This window comes from Pan troglodytes, chromosome 2 (assembly GCF_028858775.2).
Source record: "Pan troglodytes isolate AG18354 chromosome 2, NHGRI_mPanTro3-v2.0_pri, whole genome shotgun sequence".
Classification (NCBI taxonomy): Eukaryota; Metazoa; Chordata; class Mammalia; order Primates; family Hominidae; genus Pan; species Pan troglodytes.
In genome coordinates, this window is record NC_086015.1 from 177,614,978 (window position 1) to 177,638,973 (window position 23,996).

General features: G+C 35.6%; 1 protein-coding gene across 4 annotated transcripts in view; it reads left to right on the plus strand.

Annotated features, from left to right (window-relative positions):
• NAALADL2 (N-acetylated alpha-linked acidic dipeptidase like 2) overlaps positions 1–23,996 on the plus strand; it is a 1,368,615-nt gene that overhangs the window by 2,970 nt on the left and 1,341,649 nt on the right. The gene's annotated exons all lie outside the window — the stretch shown is intronic.

Consider the following 23,996-nt stretch of genomic DNA (forward strand, 5'->3'; position numbering starts at 1 on the left):
TCAAGGAAGTTTATGAGAAGCCATGGAAAGAGCAGCCTGGGATCAGAGCCTGCGCTGCTGGTTCTACCCTAACGTCTGGCTGACTACCACATTTGCCCTACAGTTGCATTGCTTCATAGCTCGTCCTCCCTATTTTCCCCCACATTCTTTGCTTTTTTTTTTCTTTCATTTTTCCTTTGTATTGCGTCTCTTGGTGCCTTGTGTTCTTTTCCCCCTCACTTTTAGAATAGCAATTGAATAGCATAAGCAGCCTTTACATTTCAACCTATGGTCCTTTAGCTGTCTTTATTTACTAGGGCTTGCATCCTGAGGAGTGTAAAGGATTAATTAACTGTGGATTAAGTTGCTGGACTGAAAGTTGTGTTGCAGTTATCCCTGCAGAACAGAAAAGATAGACTTTTTTTTTAACCACCCGAGAACCTTAAGACAATGGTGTTGCTTCTGTTGAAGGAATACATCTTGACAAACATTAAAAATTATGTCATAGGATCCTGTAGTATCCACTCCAGTGAGTTCGATTTGGTAACGGTTCTTTGTCATCTATGAGTTAGATCCTGTGCTGACTGGTGACAGGTTAACAGAGAAGAGATTCCGTTCCTGTCCTCAGGAGAAGGGACCATGGTGAGCACTGGCTTAATCCTACGAAGTGCTCTGGGAGAATGGGGGAGGAAAAGCTTAAAAGGAAGAGTTGGGTTTAAAACTGGAATCTTGGTATTTTAAGTACGATTTTCACCATTTTTTCCCACACCCCAAGAATTCTTAATGGAAAGGGGAATTATTTTAACAATACTTTCACCTTTAACTTTTTAGAGATTTTTTTTCTCCTTTACAATCGGCAGTAATGTCTGATCTCAAGACTTACGGGAAATGTAAAAGTAACTCCTCTTAATAAGGATGACGTAATGCCTTCCTGATACCAGAAAAAGAGTATTAAAGACCTTTAATGTAGGACGACTAACAAGAATGAAATGTAATTTATTAATTGCTTACATAAAGCATTATTATATTTATGTAGAACACTCAATACTTATTAGTCAACAATTGTTTGTTGATTGCTTACTGCGTGCCAAGCAGTGTTCTTGACACTGGAATAAAGCGAAGAAGAAACTTCTGCCTTCTTGGAATATACATTCTAGTGGAAGGAGACAGTATATGTAGTACATAAGAAAAATATAAGGTGAAACCGTAATAAGTGCTATGGACTTATTACATAAAGCAAGAAAAAGAGTGTGTGTTTAGTAATTTAAAATAGGATTTTACCGGAAGTCCTCTGGAGGTGACATTTCAGTAGACTTGAAGCAGTTGAGGGAGTAAGCCATATATTTGGGGCAAGAGTTTCCGGGCAAGTGCAGAGGCCGGGCACATTGCTGTGTTCAGGGATCAGCAAAGAAGCTTGTGTAGCTGAAGTGGAATGGAGGATAGAGGAGAAGTAGGATATGGGATTTTAAATGTCATAGGGGCCAGATAGTACTACATGGTCTGCTAAGCTATTGTAATAATAACCTTTACTTGAAGCCATTTGGAGGCCATTGGAGCCTTTTGACAAGAGGAATGACATGATCTAACACATCTGTTTGACACCATTACTCTGCCTACTGTATTGAGAACAGACTGAAGAAAGCAAGAATAGAAGCAGGGATAACAGTTAGGCTATCATAATTTATGTGACAGATCATGGTGGCTTAGACCCGGATGATAGCAGTGGAAGTGGTGAGTAGTTCATATTCTGTATATATATTTTGAGGGTGTATTCCTCAGGGTTTGCTGAGAGATAGGATATGGAATGTGAGAGCAAAAGAAATTAAGGAGAATGTAATTGCCTAAGCAACTGGAAAGATAAGAGTTTCTGTTAACTGAGATTGGAAAGAACAGGAAGAAGATGTGGTAATTGGGATTAAGAATCTGGATTTGGATATAGATGGGTTTTAGATATCCAAATGGAAATGTCCAGCATGCAGTTAGCTGGAAGACCAAGCTAATGGCATACATTTAGGACTCTTCATCATATAGCGGGTTGTAAAAGCAAAGAGATTGAATGCATCAAAAGTGTGTGAGTTTAGAATATTGAAGATGACCAGGGACCAGACTTTACGTCATAAAATCTGGTACATAATGGTGTACGTCAGCATTATGAGATGAGGAGAAACCAAAAAGGAGTCTGAAAAAGAGCTGCATTCCATGTAAAAGGGAAAGCAGGAGAATATGGAATCCTGGAAGTGTTTCAAGAAGTAGAGGGCTGATCACTTGTTTTAAAGATGAGGATTGAGAATTAATCTAGCAAAGGAAATCGTTGATGACCATGATGTTGCCAGTTTTCATGGAGGAAGTAGACATGAAAGCTTGTTTGTAATGTGTTTGACAGAGTAGAAAGAGAGACATTGAAGAAGGTGATGGTATACATCACTTGAATTTTTTATTGAAAAGGGAGGGAGGAAATGGAGCGTTAGTTGTAGGACCAGATGATGTAAAGAGAGTTTTTTAAAGTGTACAAAACAGTGGCATGTTGTGATACTAATGAGAAGGAGCCAATAGAGAAGAAAAAATTGATGATGCAGGAGACAGAGGGGAATGGTGTTCATGAGGAGGTGAGAAAGGATACATGTATACAACAAGAGAGACTATCTGTTGCTAGGGTTATGAGCTATTTACCTAGAACAAATGAGAGAAGGAAAAGTGTGGGGGCACAGATGGAGGTAGGGAATGTGGATGTTCTATTCGGATCCCTTCTCTTTTCTCATTGTTTATGAGAGCCAGGTGTGGTACATGAGAAATTTGTAGGAATCATTACCATTTTTCCCATTTGGTCAGGAATATTTGGTGAAAGAATACTTTGAGATTCTAAGAATTGCTTGAAACAGAAAACTTTGTGCAGGACATAAGGGGGATTTCTACCTTGAGCTTTGCTTAGGAGAAGACTTAAAGAGAAAGTGGAGATTACAAGATAAAAGGGGAAGAGGAGGAAATAAGGCAAGCTAAATCATATGATGAAATCCCTGAGAAGGGATCTGATGAGGAAGTTAGCAACATTGAAACTCACCTCCCGTGGAGCTTATAACTACAGTAAAGTTCTAAGAATATTACCATTATTATCAAACAAACTCTTTTCTGTTTAAGTACCAAGTGTGATCAAATGGAGAACAGTGTTGTCACCAGTGGTCAGTCTAATTATAGAATGGTGGTATTAAATCTTGGAAGAGATGTTAGCTAGGATTAGATTTCAGATTGGATTTTGAAAATGTGAAAAACAACGATTGGCAACAAATATCATTTGAAAATGATGTGAAAAAGACTGGATTGGCAACATAGGTTGTAGATGTATGGTAGAATTTTGACAACGTTACTCATAGATATTGAGCAGTTTGACAAGATGGAGAGAATTGATAGGGTTGGAAATGGAACCTTGTTTGAGATGTTTTGTTTTTTTTTCCAGTTATTTAGGGACCATTTGTTTCTTGAATTCTTACTATAAAACAGGGTTCTGCGTAAAGTCTTGGCAGGGGATGGTGATAACCACTATGTAAATGACATCATCTCTGCCCTCAATTTACCATTTTTAGTAGAGTGAGGAGAAGGGAATATATGTACATATTGCAATACAATTGATAAATGCCTTATGAAGAGTACTGAATGCTTTTAGATTGTTAGGTTTCCAAACATATTTCTTTTATTATGGAAATTATCAGACACGCAAAGGTAGAATAGTATAATGAACCCCAGTATATTCAGGAGTACGTCTCGTTAGTATATTTCATAATTGATACAAAAGATTAGGAGTTAGGGGCCTATAATTATAGTCCCAGTTATGTCCCCAGGTAGTTTTGTGCCCGTGTCTTTCCTGGCCTTCAGTTTTTTACTGAAAAATGAGGCAGCTCAAGATCATTTTTAAGGCTTCCTACAGTTCAAAAATATTTTGATTGTATAGTTTTTTACATGGTACATTCAAAGAAATAGATGAGACAGCTATACAGGAGAACTAGGTTTGTTAAGGGAAAAATTAAGCTCCCCTTCTACCTCTCTTTCCTCACACACATATAACTAGTAGATGTCAGCATGCACATATGATGTAACTATAAAATTGATGTGATTTATATGTGGTTTATTAAAATCTATAGTGATATTTGGTATATAGGAGTAAAATATATGACCTTATGTTTGTGTGTTTTCTATTTGTGTAACAGAATAGATATTTTTTTCCCTTTGAGCCAAAAAACATGCAATTATATGAGAAGTGAGTCTTGATGAAGTCCTTGACCTCTCTGATCTACTCTGACCTGCATTGTGTCTAAGGTTTTATTTGTTTTACCAAACAAAATTTGATTCATTGCTTAATTTGTTTGCCAGTTAAAAGCAAGCAGTATTCCTGAAATCAAGGTTTTCTGTTTTGCACTGTTGCATGGGATATTGATGTCAGACAAAATTGTAATTTAATTGTTTTGACATTTTGATCTGAGCAGTTCAGATAAGAAAGGTGATTTATCTTGCCCAGAAACCTCATATTTTGAGCTCAGCATGAATTTTCCCTAACTGCTTGTTTATAAATGTGGTTTCTAAAAAATTAGACTTTCATCATATTGGGAATTTATGCTCTGGGTATTAATTACCAAGGTACAATTTGATAGGAATATAGTAGAGATATTTAAATTTTTAGATGGTCACTCATGAAAAACTTCAGAAGTGCTATGAATCCTTTAAAAGAAAGGGAAACTTTCATACTTTCAAACTTATATTCTTTGTATATAATATCACATGTGAATTTTTAAAGTAGTACAAATGGCTTTTTGCTCTTTTACAATCTTGGTATATAAAATTACTCATGAAATTCTTTAGTTTTAGGATTTTAGCTATTATATTGGTCAAACCTTATACTTTGCATAGTCTGTGCTTTTGTACTCCTGTTCATCAAGTACAATTATCATTGGTGATAAAGTCACTTCAAATAATGCATCCCTAAGTGATCATACTATCTCTTTAAATAGTGTGTGTGTGTGTGTGTATGTGTGTATTTTCATTTCAGTTTAATGTGGTACTCAGTAATTTGACAGTTTCTTGGGGCATCCAATTCTAACAAGCCCTGTATCCTAGTCTCCACCTGGGGGCAGGGGGATTCATGTTTTTGGAATCAAACCTGTAACATATTTCCTGCATGGTTATAGAACTCTCAGAGTACTCAAACCAAAGTAAACATCTTCTGGGGCAGTATAACACTTTTTTGAAATGCTGGTTGTAGAAGCCAGCTTGAAATTTTTGATCACCTTCAGGTGATAAAAGCTTTTTTTCCTGTCTTCTTGGATGGAGAGATCTGATGAGAAGATGAAGATAGGAGCAACCTTAAGAAACCTTGTGGTTCTGGACCCCTTTTTTGCATTTAATTTTGCTAGAGTTTTGGAAAACTTTAAAAATAATAACAAGGTATCTTCAAGTAAAATGGCTACTAATTATGCAGGAAACCTACTCTTGCCTTTATATGTGTGTGAAAATACTTGTGTTACTGGCACTTGTTGAGATAAGACAATGTGAGAGATACATCCTAGAGAGGCTCTGTTTACAGGAGTTACATAATTCCTACATCAGCCCTTTTGTAATATGTCGTAGTTTGAATATAGAGTGCCAGCAGTCATCTATCTTCTAAGAATTTTTCCAAAGAGACCCTAGTCTCTAGGGGATTAATGGCTCCCTCAGAATAGGCCAGTCTGAATGATTTGTAAATTAACACTTAGGAGCTGGAAAACAAGATGATGCTTCTCTAACTGGGGTACTCTGAGCTATGTTAGAGGGCTCCGAGCCATAGATAAATATGGCCATCTTCTTTTGTAAAACTTATTGCTATATTTTGGAGAAAGTAGTTAAATAATTTAACTGGTAAGTTAAATATTCAGAACCACTTTTGAATGTGAATATGACATCCAGTGCAAAATACATGATTTTAAAAATAAAATTTGGCCGGACGAGGTGGCTAACGCCTGTAATCCCAGCACTTTGGCTGGCCGAGGTGGGCGGATCACGAGGTCAAGAGATCGAGACCATTCTGGCTAACATGGTGAAACCTCGTCTCTACTAAAAATACAAAAATAGCCGGGTGTGGTGGTGGGTGCCTGTAGTCCCAGCTACTCTGGAGGCTGAGGCAGGAGAATGGCGTGAACCTGGGAGGCGGAGCTTTCAGTGAGCCGAGATCACACCACTGCACTCCAGCCTGGGCGACAGAGCGAGACTCTGTCTCAAAAAAATTAAAATAAAATAAAAATAAAAAATAAAATTCAAAGTAGCTTCTTACTTGTAGTAGGTCTCCATAGACTATATTTTCTGACCCCGGGAAAGGATATAGGTTGGCATAAAGGTAGATAGTTTGTTAAACTTAACATTCATCAAAATACTGATTATTGCTGTTATCTATCTGCTTTGGTTTGATTTGCTCTCCTGGTGTTTGCCCACACTGATCTTTTAGATTTGTGGGAAAACTTTCCTTCTTTATTTTCCTCTGGCATTGAGATATGATTTCTGTGAGGTGCTCCATTTCCCTCTTCTCATTTTTTGCTTTTCATTTTGAAATTATTGACATACAGGAATTTGCCAGAATGGTATGAAAAGTTACCGTGTTACTCTTTAACCAGTTTCCCCCACTGGCTACATCTTCCTAACCACAGTACACTATAAAAACCAGGAAATTGACATTGATACAATGTGTGTGTATAGTTCTGTGTCATTTCATCTCATATGTAGATTCATGTAATCGTCACCATAATCAAGATATAAAGCTATTTCATCACCACAGATATCCCTTTTACAGTACCCTCCAAACGAGGGACTGAAAGAATCAGAGGTATTTAATTTAGCAAAGGAATTATGCACTTTCTTCTAAGTTTTGTAGTTTTTATGCAAATGGTAGATCTTTTTGTATTTTGAATCATGAAAGAGAAAGATGAAATACTGTATTATTTTTAGAATGGAGGAGAATGTTACCAAAATGCCAGGGGTTCAGTCTAGATTCTATTGCTCACTGCACAGAAAGCCAATCAATGAGATGAGTATTGCCAGGGAAGAAGGCTTTAATCAGGTACTGCACCTGAGGAGATGGGATATCAGTATCAAATATCTTCCCTGACTAAAATAGCAGGAAAGAAATGTAACTATGTGTGGGAAAACAGGAATTAGGGAGGAGTAAGGAAGAGAAGTTGGTCAGCAGGAAGCAGGTAGTCCGTTCAGGCAATCATGATGAGTGAGAGGTCTGGTGTCTTATTGCCCAGGTGTAGTGATGTGGTAAGTTTTGGTTTTTCTTGCTACTGTCTGGGAAGCCTGGGGGTTGGTTTCCTGAGAAAGGAACTCAGATAAGACAAATGTAACTTTCTCAAGTTTTAAGACGGGGTGGATCAATATCTATGTTAATTCAAAGAAACCATAAACATCAGTTCTATAGGATAATTGGACTGGTTTCAAGAGCTTAAATAGTTGTTATAACAGATACTGTCATCTGTGAAATAAGTTCTTGAAGGCTCAGTTTCAAATTATCAAGAACTTTGATAATTCAAAGGTTAGACATTCATGTGCTTGAAGAATGGGACCAGTTGATATGATACAGTCTCATCCATCTGTGTGACTAATCTTTGTGTATGTGCTGGATTTAGCCAAATAAAACTTTAAAGAGAAAATGGTGGAGCAAATAGAGGGGTCTTGTTGAACTTCCTAAGTACCCACACAGCCTTCTAGCTTCTTGTGAAACCTAGAATTGGAGGAAGAAAAAACAAAAAACATTTCAGCACTAAAACTAAAAAACAAAAAACAAAAGCACTATTAATGATATTGTGCCACATTTAATTTTATAGGTGTTAATGTCTTTAACACCTACATTAAGATGATTTATTTTATTTAACCAATAAGTCATGAGGATAATTAGTAGTGTCTGAGAAATCCTTCTTGATAGATTTTTCTCAGAAATATTTCCAGACAATCATGATCCAAGATTTTAGTCTCATATATTACGTAAACAGTATAAATGTATTGTCAAAGCACAGTGTACATGCATCTTAGTTTTAATAGTTTACAAGATATTTTTAGGTTTATTTATTTGAAAATTATGATTTATGTATATATGAAATAGGTATCTTCTGTCTTTTATTTTTGCTGTGCAAGCAATGCATTAAAGTCTGTTTGAAAGTTTGGAGATAATGTTGAAATTTTATACTATAATAGTCATAGCCACTTTTTCATTAGTCCTTCTCTATTCTTTTTAGGTTACCTGAATTAAGCAAAGAATTCCTGCCTCTCTTTTCAGTTTTTTTCTGTTATCTAAATGTTCCACATGATATTGTTATTGTAATGATATTTAAACATTAATTCCAGATCATTGTCATCTTCATTGTATATGTCTTACCAATTTTTGAAAGTTAAAGCATATATATACACACATATATATACACAACACATACACACACACACACACACACACATGCATATAGTTTCTTTCATTTGCTATACTTATTTTGAGTTGAGTACATAACAAGGCAAGGCAGAGAGTGAGTGTGTTTATGTTTTCAGATTTATTTGATCCCACCACTTGAAAAAAATGTGAATTTGTTACCAAAACACCAAGCGTTTGGTCTAGGTCCTGCTGCTTGCCACACAGAAAGCCAGTCACTGAGACAATGAGTTTTGTCAGCAGAAAGGCTTTAATTGGGTGCTGCACCTGAGGATAGAGATCAGTCTTAAATCCTCTCTGACCAACTAAAATTAGGGGTTTATATAGCAGAGAAGAAATGTAACCACGCGTGGGAAAATAGGGAGGCGCAAGGAAGAGGAGTTGGTTAATAGGAAGCAGGTGTTTGCCTAGGCAGTTATGGTAGGTGAGTGGTCTGACATCTCATTATCCAGATACAGTGATCTGGTAAGTTTCAGATTCTTGCTACTCTTTGGAAGGCTTGATGGTTGGTTTCTTGAGAAAGGAACTCAGATAGAACAAATGTAATTTTCTCAAGTTTCAAGACTGAGAGAGTCCAGGCTGGGTGCGGTGGCTATTGCCCATAATCCCAGCACTTTGGGAGGCCAAGGCAGGTGGATCATGAGATCAGGAGTTCAAGACCAGCCTGGCCAACATGGTGAAACCCCGTCTCCACTAAAACTACAAAAATTAGCCAGGTGTGGTGGCAGGCACCTGTAATCCCAGCTACCTGGGAGGCTGAGGCAGGAGAATTGCTTGAACCTGGGCAGCAGAGGTTGTAGTGAGCCGAGATCATGCCACTGCACTCCAGCCTGGGCAACAGAATGAGACTCTGTCTCCAAAAAAAAAAAAAAAAGAAAGAAAAAGACTGGGAGGGTCAGTTTCTATGTTTACTCTGCAGAAACCATAAACATCAGTTCTATGAGACAACTGAGTCAATTTTAAATGTTTTTTCAAAATTTTTAATTTTACTTAGAATGAGAAAATAAATTTATTTTAATGGTTATTCAATCTTGGACATTTTTAAGAGTAACACAAAAACTGCAATTGTGTTTGTACAGAAAGGGTTGCCTGGTTTTTACTTTCAACGAGAATAACATCGTATGATGACATATGTCTCTATCCTCTGTATGAACCTCAATTTGAGGATATGTCTGTGGATCCTGTAAGTACTGAGGGTTTAATTTATTGCTAATATTAGAGACAATGACAGTGATATTCCAGTGACTTACCATTACCAATTCTTTCCTGGAATGGAGAAATTTGCTCTTGATTTCATTGCTGCCTGATTTATATCTTTTAAAAAGGTGGCTGTTCTTTTAGTTGCTCAGTATCAAATATAAAAATCTAATTGTGTGGTTTTTCATGTAATTGTTATCAAGAATTCAATTTTAAAGCAAGGAGAAAACTGCATAACAGAAACTTGATATGTTTGTATTATAATCTAGGCATTTTCTTAGCATGTATCCAATTTGAACACCTCTAAGCATTTTTATAATAAAAAACACCCATCACATTGTGTTCAGGACAAAATAGTTACAAAACCTGTAAATTACTGTTTGGTTAAAAAAGGATTTGCCATTATACTATTCTATATCTCTGATTATTTAAAGACATTGCTCTTATTCATGTGCCTTCTTTTTGGTTTACATATTTTTTGGAGGTAGTGAAAAAGAATCCTTTACTCATTTTTACAAAACACATTTTGACTACATAGCTCTTCCTTCACTTTGACATAAAGACAAAAATAATCAAAATCAATAAAACATTGTTAATTAATGTAGTGCTAAGGATAGTGGGAGTTTTCTTTTTTTTTTTTTTTTTTTTTAGAGACAGAGTCTGAGTCTGTCACCCAAGTTGGAGTGCAGTGGCACAATCTTGGCTTACTGCAACCTCCGCCTCTCGGGTTCAAGAGATTCTCATGCCTCAGCCTCCCGAGTAGCTAGGATTACAAGTGTGTGCCACCATGCCTGGCTAATTTTTTTTTTTTAAACTAGAGGTGGGGTTTTGCTATGTTGGTCAGGCTGGTCTCGAACTCCTGGCCTCGAGTGATCTGCCTGCCTTGGCCTCCCAAAGTGCTGGAATTATAGGCATGAGCCACTAGGCCTGGCCGATAGTGGGAGTGTTAAACAAGACAGACTAACAGACACCCGTCACTTTGGTGTCTGCATTTTAGTAGCTTTCTTTTAAGCAGTTGTAAACTGTGCTAGGGCATGTGCTTTATCTTTGTCTTGCACCTCATCTCTTCCTGTTGCTGTCACCTTACAAAATGCTTTATCTGGCACCACCCATTGGTGTGTAGTGACCGGTGGTCTGAGAGTACCTTAGCCCCAACCCCCACCAACACAGTGGGTTCCTAATTTCGAGGAGCCAGAGAACAAAATTGAGGCCTGATACAAGTTCCCCAGAGTTAGAACACACAGTCCAGGAATTGAGAGCTAGTCTCAGCCCCTTAAAATTCTCCAGAAGCCAAACCAGTTGACTGAATCCACCTTATTCCACAGTCAAACCCTCAAGGTCATCAAACAGCATAAAAGAAAAAAAAAAAAAACTCATTCAAAGGACAGCAACTTTAAAAATCGAAGGAACATCAGCCCACAAGGATGAGAAAGAACCAGTGCAAGAATTCCTACAACTCAAAAAGCTAGAGTATCTTCTTTTCTCCATATGATCACACTAGCTCGCCAGCAAGCGTTCTGAACTGGGACTGAGATGACTGACGTGACAGAAATAGAATTCAGACTATAGATAGGAATGAAGATTATTGAGATATAGGAGTATGTTGAAACCTAATCCAAGAAAGCTAAGAATCACAATAAAATAATACAGGGGCTGACAGACAAAATAGCCAGTATTGTAAAGAATGTAACTGACCTGATATAGCTGAAAAACACACTATAAGAATTTTGTAATGCAATCACAAGTATTAATAGCATAATAGAAAACTGAGGAAAGAGTCTCAGAGCTTGAAGACTGGCTTTCTGAAATAAGACAGTCAAATAAGAATAGATTAAAAAGAATGAAAAAGAACAAAAAAACCCTCTGAGAAATATGGGATTACATAAAGAGACCAAATCTACAACTTATTTGTGTCCTTGAAAGAGATGGGGAGTATGGAAGCAACTTGGAAATCATATTTTGGGATATCCTCCATGAGAACTTCTCCAACCTAGATAGAGAGGCCAACATTCAAATTCAGGAAATGCAGAGAACCCAGTAAAATACTTCACAAGAAGATCATCCCCAAAGTACTTAATCATCAGATTCTCCAAGGTCAAAATGAAAGAAAAAGTGTTAAAGGCAGCTAGAGAGAAAGGTCAGGTCACCCAAAGGGAAGCCCATCAACTAACAATGGACATTTCTGTAGAAACCCCACAAGCCATAAGTTTTTGGGGGCCAATATTCAACATTCTTAAAATAAATTCCAACAAAGAATTTCATATCAGGCCCAACTAAGCTGCATAAGCAAAGGAGAAATAAGATCCTTGTCATAGAAGCAAATACTGAGGGCATTCATTATTGTCAGACCTGCCTTACAAGAGCTCCTAAAGGAAGCTCTACATGCAGAAGGGAGAGACCATTACCAGCCGCTACAAAAACACTTAAGGACACAAACCAACAACACTATAAAACAACCACACAAACAAGTCTGCATGATAACCAGCTAACATCATGATGACAGTATCAAATTCCCTCATATCAATACTAACCTCGAATGTAAGTGAACTAAATGCCTCAATTAAAAGGCACAGAGTTGCAAGCTGGATAAAGACCGAATTATATGCTGTCTTCAGAAGACCCATCTCAAATGCAGTGACACCCACAGGCTTAAAATAAAGGGATGGAGAGAAATCTTCAAGCAAATGAAAACCAGAAAGGAGAGGTTATCACACTAATTTTAGACAAAAGACTATAAGCCAACAAAGATCAAAAAAGACAAGGGCATTACATAATGATAAAGGGTTCAATTCAACAGGAAGATCTAACTTTCCTAAATATATATGCACTCAACACAGGAGTACCCAGATTCATAAAGCAAATTCTTAGAGACCTTCAGAGACTTAGACTCCCACACAATAATAAGGGGAGACATCAACATCTCACTCACAGTATTATATAGATCATCGAGGGAGAAAATTAACGAAATTCAGGACCTAAACTCAGCACTGGATCAAATGGACCTGGTAGACATCTACAGAACTCTCCACGCTGGAACAACAGAATATACATTCTTCTCATCACCACATGACACATATTCTAAAGTCGACCACATAATCAGCCCCAAAACACTACTCAGCAAATGCAAAAGAATTGAAATCGTAACAACCACTCTGTCAGACAACAGCAGTAGAAAATTAGAAATCATGATTAAGAAATTTGCTCAAAACCGTACTATTACATGGAAATTGAATAACCTGCTCCTGAATGACTTTTGTGTCAATAATGAAATTAAGGCGGAAATCAAGTTCTTTGAAACTAATGAGAACAAAGATACATACCAAAATCTCTGGGACACAGTTAAAGCAATGTTAAGAGGGAAATGTATAATATTAAACACTCACATTAAAAAGTTAGAAAGATCTCAATTTAACAACCTAACATCACACAACTAACAGAACTGGAGAACCAAGAGCAAACCAACCCCAGTGCTAGCAGAAGACAAGAAATAACCAAAATCAGAGCTGAACTGAAGGAGACTGAGACATAGAAAAGCACTCAAAAGATCAATGAATCCAGGAGTTTTTTTTTTTTTAAATATTACTAAAATAGGCCCCTAGCTATACTAATAAGAGAGAAGATACAAATAAAGGCTATTTAGAAATGACAGAGGGGATATTACCGCTGACCCCACAGAAATACAAATAACCACCAGAGAATATTTTGAACACCTCTGTGCATACAAACTAAAAAGTCTAGAAGAAATGGATAAATTCCTGGATATATACACCCTCCCAAGACTACCAGAAAGAAAGTGAATCCCTGAACAGACCAGTAACAAGCTCTGAAAGTGTATCAGTAATAAGTAGCCTACCAAACAAACAAAAATTCCAGGAACAGACAGATTCACAGCTGAATTCTACCAGATGTACAAAGAAGAGCTGGTACCATTCCTACTGAGACTCTTACAAAAAACTGAAAAGGAGGGACTCCTCCCTAACTCATTCCATGAGACCAGCATCATCCTGATAGCAAAACTTGGCAGAGACACACACAGAAAAGAAGCCTTTAGGCCAACATCCTTGATGCACATCAATGCAAAAATCCTCAGCAAAATACTGACAAACTGAGTATAGCAGTACATCAAAAACATATCCAGTGTGATCAAGTAGGCATTATCCCTGGGGTGCAGAGTTGGTTCAACATACAGAAATCAGTAAGTGTGATTCATCACATAAACAGAACTAAAGACAAAACCGTATGATCTTCTCAATAGATCCAGAAAAGGCTTTTGATAAAATTCAACACCCCTTCATGTTAAAAACTCTCTATAAACTAGGTATTGAAGGAACATACATCAAAATAATAGGAGCCATCTCTGAGAAACCCACAGTCAACATCATACTGAATGAGCAAAAGCAGTAAGCATTCCCCTTGAAAACCAAGACAAGACAAGGATGTTCTGTCTCACCACTCCTATTCAACATAGTATTGGAAGTCCTGGCCAGAGCAATCAGGCAAGAGAAAGAAAAAAAGGGCATCCAAATAAGGATCAAACTATTCCTGTGTGCAGACAACATTATTCAATATGTAGAAAACCCCATAGTCTCAGCCCAAAAGCTCCTTAAGCTGATAAACAACTTAAGTGAAGTCTCAAGATACAAAGTCAGTGTACAAAAACCACTGGCATTCCTATACACCAACAACTGTCAAGCCAAGAGGCAAATCAGGAATACAATCCCATTCACAGTTGCCACAAAAAGAATAAAATACTTGGGAATACAGCTAACCAGGGAGGTGAAAGATCTCTGTAATGAGAACTACAAAACACTGCTCAGAGAAATCAGAGATGACACAAACAATAGAAGAACATTCCATGCTTATGGATAGGAAGAATCAATGTTGTTAAAATGACCATACTGCCCAAAGCAATGTATAGATTCAATGCTATTTCTATCAAACTACCAATGACATTCTTCACACAACTAGAAAACTATTTTAAAATTCCTATGGATCCAAAAAGAGAATCAACAGCCAAGGCAATCCTAAGCAAAAAAATAAAAATAAAAATAAAAATCAGGAAGCATCACTCTACCTGACTTCAAACTATACCACAGGACAACAGTAACCAAAACAGCATGGCACTGGTACAAACCCAGACACATAGACAAAATAGCCCAGAAATAAGGCCACATACCTACAATCACCTGATCTTCAACAAACCTGACAAAGACAAGCAATGGGGAAAGGACTCCCTATTCATTTGGGAAAGGTGCTGGGATAACTGGGTAGCCATATGCATAAGATTGAAACTGGACCCCTTCCTTATACCATATAAAAAAATCAACTCAAGATGGATCAAAGACTTAAATGTAAAACCCAAAACTATAAAAACCCTGGAAGACAACCTAGGCAATACCATTCTGGACACAGGAATGGGCAAAGATTTCAAGATGAAGACACCAAAAGCAATTGCAGCAAAAGCAAAAAGTGACAAAAGAAACTAAAGAGCTTCTATACAGCAAAAGAAACTATCAACAGAGTAAACAGAAAACCTATAGAATGGGAGAAAATGTTTGCAAACTGTGCATCTGACACAGGACTAATATCAAGCATCTACAGGGAACTTAAACAAATTTACAAGAAAAAATAATCCCATTAAAATGTGGGCAAAGGACATAAACACTTTTCAAAAGATAAGATACATATGGTCAATAAGAATATGAAAAAAAGCTCAACATCTCTGATCATTAGAGAAATGCAAATAAAAACTACAATGAGATACCATCTCCTACCTGTCAAAATGGCTATTACTAAAAAGTAAAAAAATAACAGGTGCTGGTGAAGTTGTGGAGGAAAAGGAACACTTAGACACTTGTTGGGTGTGTAAATTAGTCCAACCATTGTAGAACACAGTGTGGTGATTCCTCAAAGGCTTAAAAACAGAAGTACCATTCCTTCCAGCAATCCCATTACTGTTTATGTACCCAAAGTAATATACATCATTCTATAATAAAGACACATGCATGTGTCAATTGCAGCAGTGTTTACAATAGCAAAGACATGGAATTGACCTAAATGCCCATTAGTGGTGGACTGGATAAAGAAAATGTGGTAAATACTCACCATGGAATACAATGCAGCCATACAGCCATAGAAAGAGTGAGATCGTCCGGGCGCAGTGGCTCATGCCTGTAGTCCTAGCACTTTGGGAGGCTGAGGTGGGCAGATCATGAGGTCAGGAGTTTAAGACCAGCCTGGCCAATGTGGTGAAACCCCATCTCTGCTAAAGATACAAAAAATTTACTGGGTGTGGTGGTGTGCACCGGTAATCTCAGCTACTCAGGAGATTTGCTTGAATCCGGGAGGTGGAGGTTGTAGTGAGCTGAGATTGTGCCATTGCACTTCAGCCTGGGTGACAGGGTGAGACTCCGTCTCAAAAAAACAACAAAAAAAAGAGGTCATGTCTTTTGCAGGAACACAGAGGCCTTTAGCAAACTAACAGAGGAACAGAAAACCAAGTACCACATGTTCTCACTTATAAGTGGGAGCTAAATAATGAGAACACGTGGACACATAGAGGTGAATGACAGACACGTGGGCCTATTGGAGGGTAGAAGGTGGGAAGAGGGAGAGGATCAGAAAAAATAACTAATGGGTACCAAGCTTGATACCTGGGTGGAGAAATAATCTGTACAACAGACCCCCTTGATACAATTTACCTATATAACAAACCTGCACATATACCCTTGAACTTAAAAGTTAAAAAATAATTTTTTTATTTATAAAGTATTATTAATAGTTCACTATATAAGGGTTATTGTAAGAAAAAGGTAGCATGTGGGAAACTGCATTATCCTACATTACATGAGTGTCTCTGGAGTTAGTCAAGTCTGTGTTTAAATGGCAGTTTTCTACCTCAGTGTTGTATTTCTCCGTGATTCCTGACAACTTGACTCACCTGTATTTTCCTCTCTAAAATGGGAATGATTTTTCCTATTTCACAAACTTATTTTGAAGTTACATTATGTATGTAAAGCACCTGTTGTATTGCTTGGTATCCAATATTTAATAAATGTTATTTTCCTTTTCTTTCCCTCTCCCTTTTCATCATTTTCTTGTTCTCCACAGTTTTCTGAAAGAAAAGATCAGTAAGATCAGTTATGGGCTATGATGATACCATTTTAAATCTCTGTTCTTTGCCAAGCTCCAAGATAGGTCAAGGGAATCAATAATGTAGGATTGTGAAGTCTTTGTCCAGGTTACTCACAGAATTTTCTTGTGAGTGAAAGACTTGGGAGATTTTAGAAGTTACCATCTATCAACAGTTTTCTGATATCTGCTCATCTAATACTGTTACCTTTTGTTTAATCTGTTGTGGCTGCTTCACTGCCTTATGGATGAAGCCAAACCTAATAGCCCAATGAATAAGGCTGATTGCAATTAGCCTTTTATTAGACTATAGCCTCATCTCCTGTCCCTCAGGATTGCTTCCTAATTTAGTTAATGTTTTTTCTTCAAGCCTCTATTATGTTTCCTGGGGTTACTAACATGATCAAAGTAGCAAGCTAGCCTTCTTCTAGGGTGGAGGTTGGGCAAGAGAATAGGGGGAGGTGAGTTGGAGAAAAGGGATGATCCAGAAGTGTGGTTCCCAAGTTCTTTAGGAAATTTTCACTGGTCTTTGACAAAATGGGAAAATAAAGATTATGCAGTGAGCTTTTTCATTATCTTTTATTCTGATTTTATCTGTTCTACTCTTTTATATATTAAGAACATTATTGACAGAATAAAAAGTTGGTAGTCCTTTTATGTCTTTTCATTTTTTTTGTTTGTTTTGCTTTGTTTTTAACTTTACAGGTCCATGAAATCTGATGGTGTAGGAAATGCTCATTCAGTATCTGCAGTGCTGTTTAAAGAGAAAAGGCCCAGGTGAAGCCTGTTACTAGAAGACTGAGTGATATGAGGGACTAGCTGTCTGGGATGAGAGAGAACCCGAGACTAGTATGTCTTACAATGGAGGAGATGTCCGCTTTGAGGATAGTGGGAAAGTAGGGAAATGAAATGAAGGCTGTTTATTTAGTTGGCTTTCTCAGTGTCAGTGAGGTTTGCATGTGAACATGCACAGGACACTGACTTGAGGGAATGCTTATTTGGAATTCTGGAAGTCTGCACTGGATTTATTCAGTAATTTTATCTCGATTGTAGAATTGCTGAGTTCTTCACCCTCAAAATGGGGATAGAAATGCTGATTTTTAAAGCACTTTAGGATCCTTAAATGTAGTATACCACTGTAAGCTTCAAAGATAGTTTCTTCACTTGGTTGCAGTCTTTGAAATGGGATTCAACTGAAGCTTTACAAAGTAGTGTTAGAACTCCCAATGACAGACACCAGTCGTGCCTTTTGTTCATGTTTTTAAAACCACCTGGATGTTATATTGTATGTGCTGTATAATTATGAAGTGATGTGAAAAAAGTTATTTAAGTTTTTGGAAAGTTGTCTTAACATGTTAATAGGATGCTGGAAACATTGCTGAGATTAAAAGGAAACCTACTTTATAGATTATATGACTTTATGAGAACATAAATACATGCTGCTAATTCAAAATGAAAAAGCAAGCTAAACCCAAAACAGTCTTCTCTTCCTCAATACTTCCAATAAATAATTCTCAGCAAGAGGATTATGATAGAGTACATTAAGAGTCATGGCATCTGGAATTAAACATGTAGACTAAAGCATACTAAGATTTTTTAGCAATCTACTTCTGTCTAAAGTAGTAGTAGTATTTTTTTCTTTTCATATCATATAAACCCTAAATGTGTTTTGTTCTTGGATCAGAATGGGAAAGAATTCAAATATGAGTTTTATATTTGGTTGGCTTGTCTGTTCATGTATTAAAACAGTATGGGAAAAATGGAAGCATTTAGCATTTATTCCTATTTGAAGGACTTTAGAGAGAAAGAACCAAGTGATACAGGTCTTGCATATTTAAGACGTTTATTGTATCATTTTTTGATAGAAAAGTACAACTATTTAAAAATAAAGTATTCTATTTAAAAAAAACATGTTTGTAAACATTTTTCTAATCACAATAATGGTCACTATAGAATATTCAGAAAGCTTAGAAGCATATAAAGAAATAGAAAAACAAAACACCTATAATTTACTACCTAGAGCAGCAATGTTAAATCTTGGCATTTTTTTCCTTCTTTTTTCTTTTTTTTTCTTACAGTTTTGAAACAATAAAAGAAATGGTAATATTCTGCTTTTTCAACATATAGAGAACAGCTTAAGTATTATTTTAAACTTTATAAACGTAATTTTTATTGAATTTATACTACATCATCTGGCTGGGCCATAATAAACCTACCCATTTCTCTGTTGTTGAACACTTGTTTGCAAAAATATTAAAATTTTAAATTAGTGTGAGTTTGTTTTGTTGAGGCTTTCCTCTTCAATTGAGTAAGCTTATTTAAAAGACTTTACTTAAGATTAGATTTTTCTTTCCTCCTTCCATCCCCCCAGTTAGATGCTGGCTAATTCCTGGAATTTTTCCCTCCCTATTCTTTGTAATCTGAAAAACCCCTTGTTCCATACTACTAGTATGGCAGCTTCAGCTTACTTGTAATGGATGCTCTGCAATGATGCAAAGTATATATAACTCATTCCATCAAGTTACAATGAACTTCAACAGAAGGTCCTTATGCAGCTTGAGAGCCATAAGTATGCTTTGAGATAATATATGTGAAGATCTAAATAGAATGTAGGGAATGAAATAGTACTCATTCAGTGTACAGTTTAATTTTTTTCTAGTATCAAGCATTTTACCTGAGTTGTATGCAAAATGAATGTTTTATGCCAATGTTAATACTGATGACTGCAGGAATTAAGTATTGATATTTTATGTATAATTTATTTGTTTTATTAGTCTCAAGAGTATAACAGCAGTTTTTCATAAACATTCTATTGGCTATGTGTGTCATATCTAGATTTAATAATCATATTCTTTTCAATAAAGTTTATCAGTTTGTAGGAAACGATGGGTAGTATTGTGGGTAAGACTGCGGAACAAAATGCTTGCACCTTTATCCCCCTTGAATGCTTTGTGGATTTTTCCTTGGTTTAAGATTTTTTTTTTACTCATACTGGAAAAATACTATTACTTTAGATAGAAGTAGATTGCTATTCAAAATTACATGTGTTTCTTTTGAAAACTTTCCTTTTCTCAACATTCGTTTTTACAAACTTTGTAGTAACTTATATTACAACTGAATGTGAAATAAAATTTAATGTTGCAGTTATTTCTGAAAATAGCCATGAAATATGATCATTAACCAAGGTCTGCACTTAACATGATGCTTTTGATAGCTTTGGAATTTCTATACTATAGTGCCCTTATATACTTTAAAGAACTTCTAAGACAACAGTACTCTTTCTCTTTATTCCCTCCCACGCTGTGTGTGTGTATGCATGTGAATGTGTGTGAGTTTATTGTTCTTCAAATATCTGTATGTGAAAATCACTTTTAAACACAAGTAACTTATCTATATACTAGGAATTTCATATCTCATTAGAATAGCAATTTGAGATGGATATTGTGTGTTCTTATGGTTGTATTCTACTTATACTATTTTAGGAATTTGTCTTATAATAAGATATGATTTATTCTTCCTCAGGTTTTTAAAAAATATTTCTTATTTTTAATATTCTATTTGAAAATATTCTGTCATTTAATATATTTTTAATACAGAAAGAATGAGAAGATTATTAGTTTGCTTATATGAGAATTCTGATTTTTGTTTTTAAATATTTTTTCTTAAATATTTCTTTTTCAATGTTATCCCGTATTTCCACAAAGGTATGGTTATTGGAACATTTGTCCTTGGTTGTTGCAAAATCCTTCAGAACTCAACACAAAAACAGCTTCATTGTGTATAATGATGTAGCCACCTTCTTTCCAAATGGAAATCAAATCAGAATACATAGCCATTAGTTTTCACAAATCTGTTGAAATCAGAATTAGAGTTTCTCCTCTCTATGATTATTTTAAAGTTGATTTAATAGTAGAGCAATTCTGAAAATATATAACATTTGTTGCAGATACTATGTATTTTTATAAAGAAATTTTTAGGGACATAAGACGAAGGGGAAAAATCTTCAGTATCATAGTTATCCCTCTGTAAAATGGCTGATACTCTGAAAAATAAAGATAGATCCGGATTCAAAATTGACAAGAATTAATTTAGAGAATTAAGTCAGTGTTGGTAGAGAGGTGTCAAGATATGCGTCTTTGAATTTGAGATAATAGCTCTCATGGCACTTTCTTGAAGTGAAAGTAGGAAAAGTTGAAAGGACCATTTAAACAAGTATTAGCATGCAGCGACTAGCTAAAGTAAGCCAATTCATGTTAATAGGAGTTAGAATCGGGAAGGGTCTTACAACATTATGGTTTTAATTGTTTGTGTTTTAATTGATAGACTGATTATAAAATAAAGGTGCTAGTAGACTTTATAAAAATGATAATTCAGTAATCCTCTTTGCTTCATTGTCAGAGTTCTGTCATATCATTATAAAGCAATTTATGAGCAGTCTGTATATCTCTGGGCTTTAATTAGCCATGGGAACATGCAGAGTTTAAAAGTAAAAGTAATTGCATAGCCTCTGATAACTAGTGTGCAGTGAACCACCTTCTTTAGAAGAATGCTATGTAAAACAAACCATTGTACAGAGTAGACAGTTAAGAAAATACAGTTTTGTTACTGGATCTGCAGGGGAGGTTTGCAGATTTTGTGAGATCCTGCAGAGAATCAAGCAAAATCTGCATTATAGTACATTATATCCTGTGGGGAAGAACCAGCAGGACTGCTTATGGTCCTCAACTATCTCTGCTCAGTATACTTTTGTCCTTCTATGTAGAAAGCCTTCCACTTGTTGGAAACAGTAATAATGTTGGAACAGTGAGAGAAAATGATAAAAGAATCATGAAAAATAACATCTACATGAGAAGGACCTTTATAGTCAAGCTTCACAAGAAGACTGGGAATCAAGTTGAAGGGTTGTTAGATAAATGAATATGAATTTTCTTAAATTATTTGTTTAAGAAATAGCTATCAAATTGCAAGGAAGGAAAGCCATAGGTTGAATGAAGAATACCTGATTTGTAGGCATATCTCAAGTTCTTTTTTGAGAATCCTAAATACTACATTTAATGCTATACTCTAAAGAGTATCTTTTTTTTTTTTTTTGAGATGGAGTCTCGCTCTGTCACCCAGGCTAGAGTGCAGTGTTGCAATTTTGGCTCACTGCAAGCTCTGCCTCCCGAGTTCACGCCATTCTCCTGCCTCAGCCTCCCGAGTAGCTGGGACTACAGGCGCCCACCACCACGCCTGGCTAATTTTTTGTATTTTTAGTAGAGACGCGGTTTCACCGTGTTAGCCAGGATGGTCTTGATCTCCTGACCTCGTGATCTGCCTGCCTCGGCCTCCCAAAATGCTGGGATTACAGGCGTGAGCCACCGGCCCCGGCCAAGATTATCTTTTATCTATTTTTCTTTTGTATTCAGATTTTTAAATTTTCTTTCTCTCTTAAGTGCCTGTTTAAAAAGAATTGATTGAAGAACATGAAGTAAAGTAAGAAATATACTGAATCACTGGAAGTTAAAGGTAAACTTATAAATTAGGAAGCTGATAAACATATTGGTCAGGAAAATAAGGAATTCCAGAAAACCATCTCATTTTTGAGCTATAGTATTTCTTGATTTCAACCTTTATTATTATTATTTTTAAATATTGGCCTTATTTTCTTTGGTTTGGAAACTGATTTCACGAACTAATGTTTAAGTCCCCTTAAAAGTGTTTTATGTTTTAAAAAATAATACACGAGACTGCAGTATTCTAACCTTATTCCAATCTGTATCTAATTTTTTAAGCATAAACAGTAGTAGTTTTTATAGCACAAAAACTTTACCATAAGTTTAACTCTGAAATGATCATTTTTTAAAGTTGTTGGATTCATTTTTTTTTTTTGGTGCAATTTTACCTAATTTGTTAATAGTAACTTCTGGGGGATGGGGGGATGGGAAAGTGGTCTTATCATTAAACTATTTACATTTACCTAAATAAAATAGAAACTTATTTCTCCATCACATAACAGTGGTGGGATAGTCCAGTGGTAGAGTAGTTTGTAAGCTTTAAATAGGTTATTAAAATGAATAAGGTTGTTATAATTATGTTTTTATTTGGCAGAAACTAGCTGTCTAGTATAACAACTAGTTTCTCCAGGATTTGAATGCATTAAAGTTAATTAAAACTAATAAAATGTTTGATTTTTGACAATATTTTAATTGAATGTTAGATTAACATGCAATACATATAGTAATTTATATTTTATTAGATTAAATATTTATCATTTTCAGGTAGATAACAGTACTCTAAGATGTCCTATTAGGATTCACTCTTCAGGTAAAAATGTTAATTAAAATATAATGTCCAAGTGTTAGACCATATTTTCCTTCCTCTAATAATTAGAATAAATTCATTCAGAATAGAAAGGAAGCAGTTAGTGGCCATGCTGTTATTTTTAAACATTTTACCATCTTTGTCAAGCAGATGGTTTATATATAAAGGCCTAAAAACTTTGGTATCTTACTTCAGGAACAATGCTTTAATGACTAAAATATATTGGTAATTTTAAAGTATATGTAATGTGAATATTTATTATATTAATGTTTTTTAAATTTTAAAACTCCTTTTTATGCAAAATGAAAACTTTTTTTGAATGATCCTTAAAGAGATTGAGTATATAGTTATGATTCTCTGTGTGTGTGTGCATTTGCATGTGTGTGTTAAAAATAATTGAGTAATTGGTATTGAAAAAAGGTAATTTTGATAAAATTGAACTGAAAAGTTTTATCTGTATATATCAGCACAATTAATGAAATTTGCTAGTGATTGTCTCCCAAGCTGGGACTGTTTTTATTCACCTTTGTATCCCAAAGGCAAGCCCGGTATCTGTCTAATACAGAGTTCGTATTCACTTATGTTTACTGAATGAATTTCAACATCTTTTCTTATAAATTCTTATCTGTTACTATTTAGTTCAAGCTAAGGTACCAAATTTGTTATATAAATCACTGAAAGTTTAAATGAATTTAAATGTTTCCAAATAGTTGTTAGGTTTGAATTATTCTGATTTTCTGCTGTGATAAGTAACCATTTGAATAAAAAATAAGATGTTTGAATTACAGCATAAAAATAAGATGTTTGAACTACAGCATAGTTTTTCTTTTAATACTTTTGTAATGTTATGTCCATTTTCTGAGCATAGAAAATATATTAATCTTCTATTTTAGTCAGCTTTCAAATATTTTGTTAATGTATTTGTACTCATCTTTATTTTTTACTAGTGGTCTTA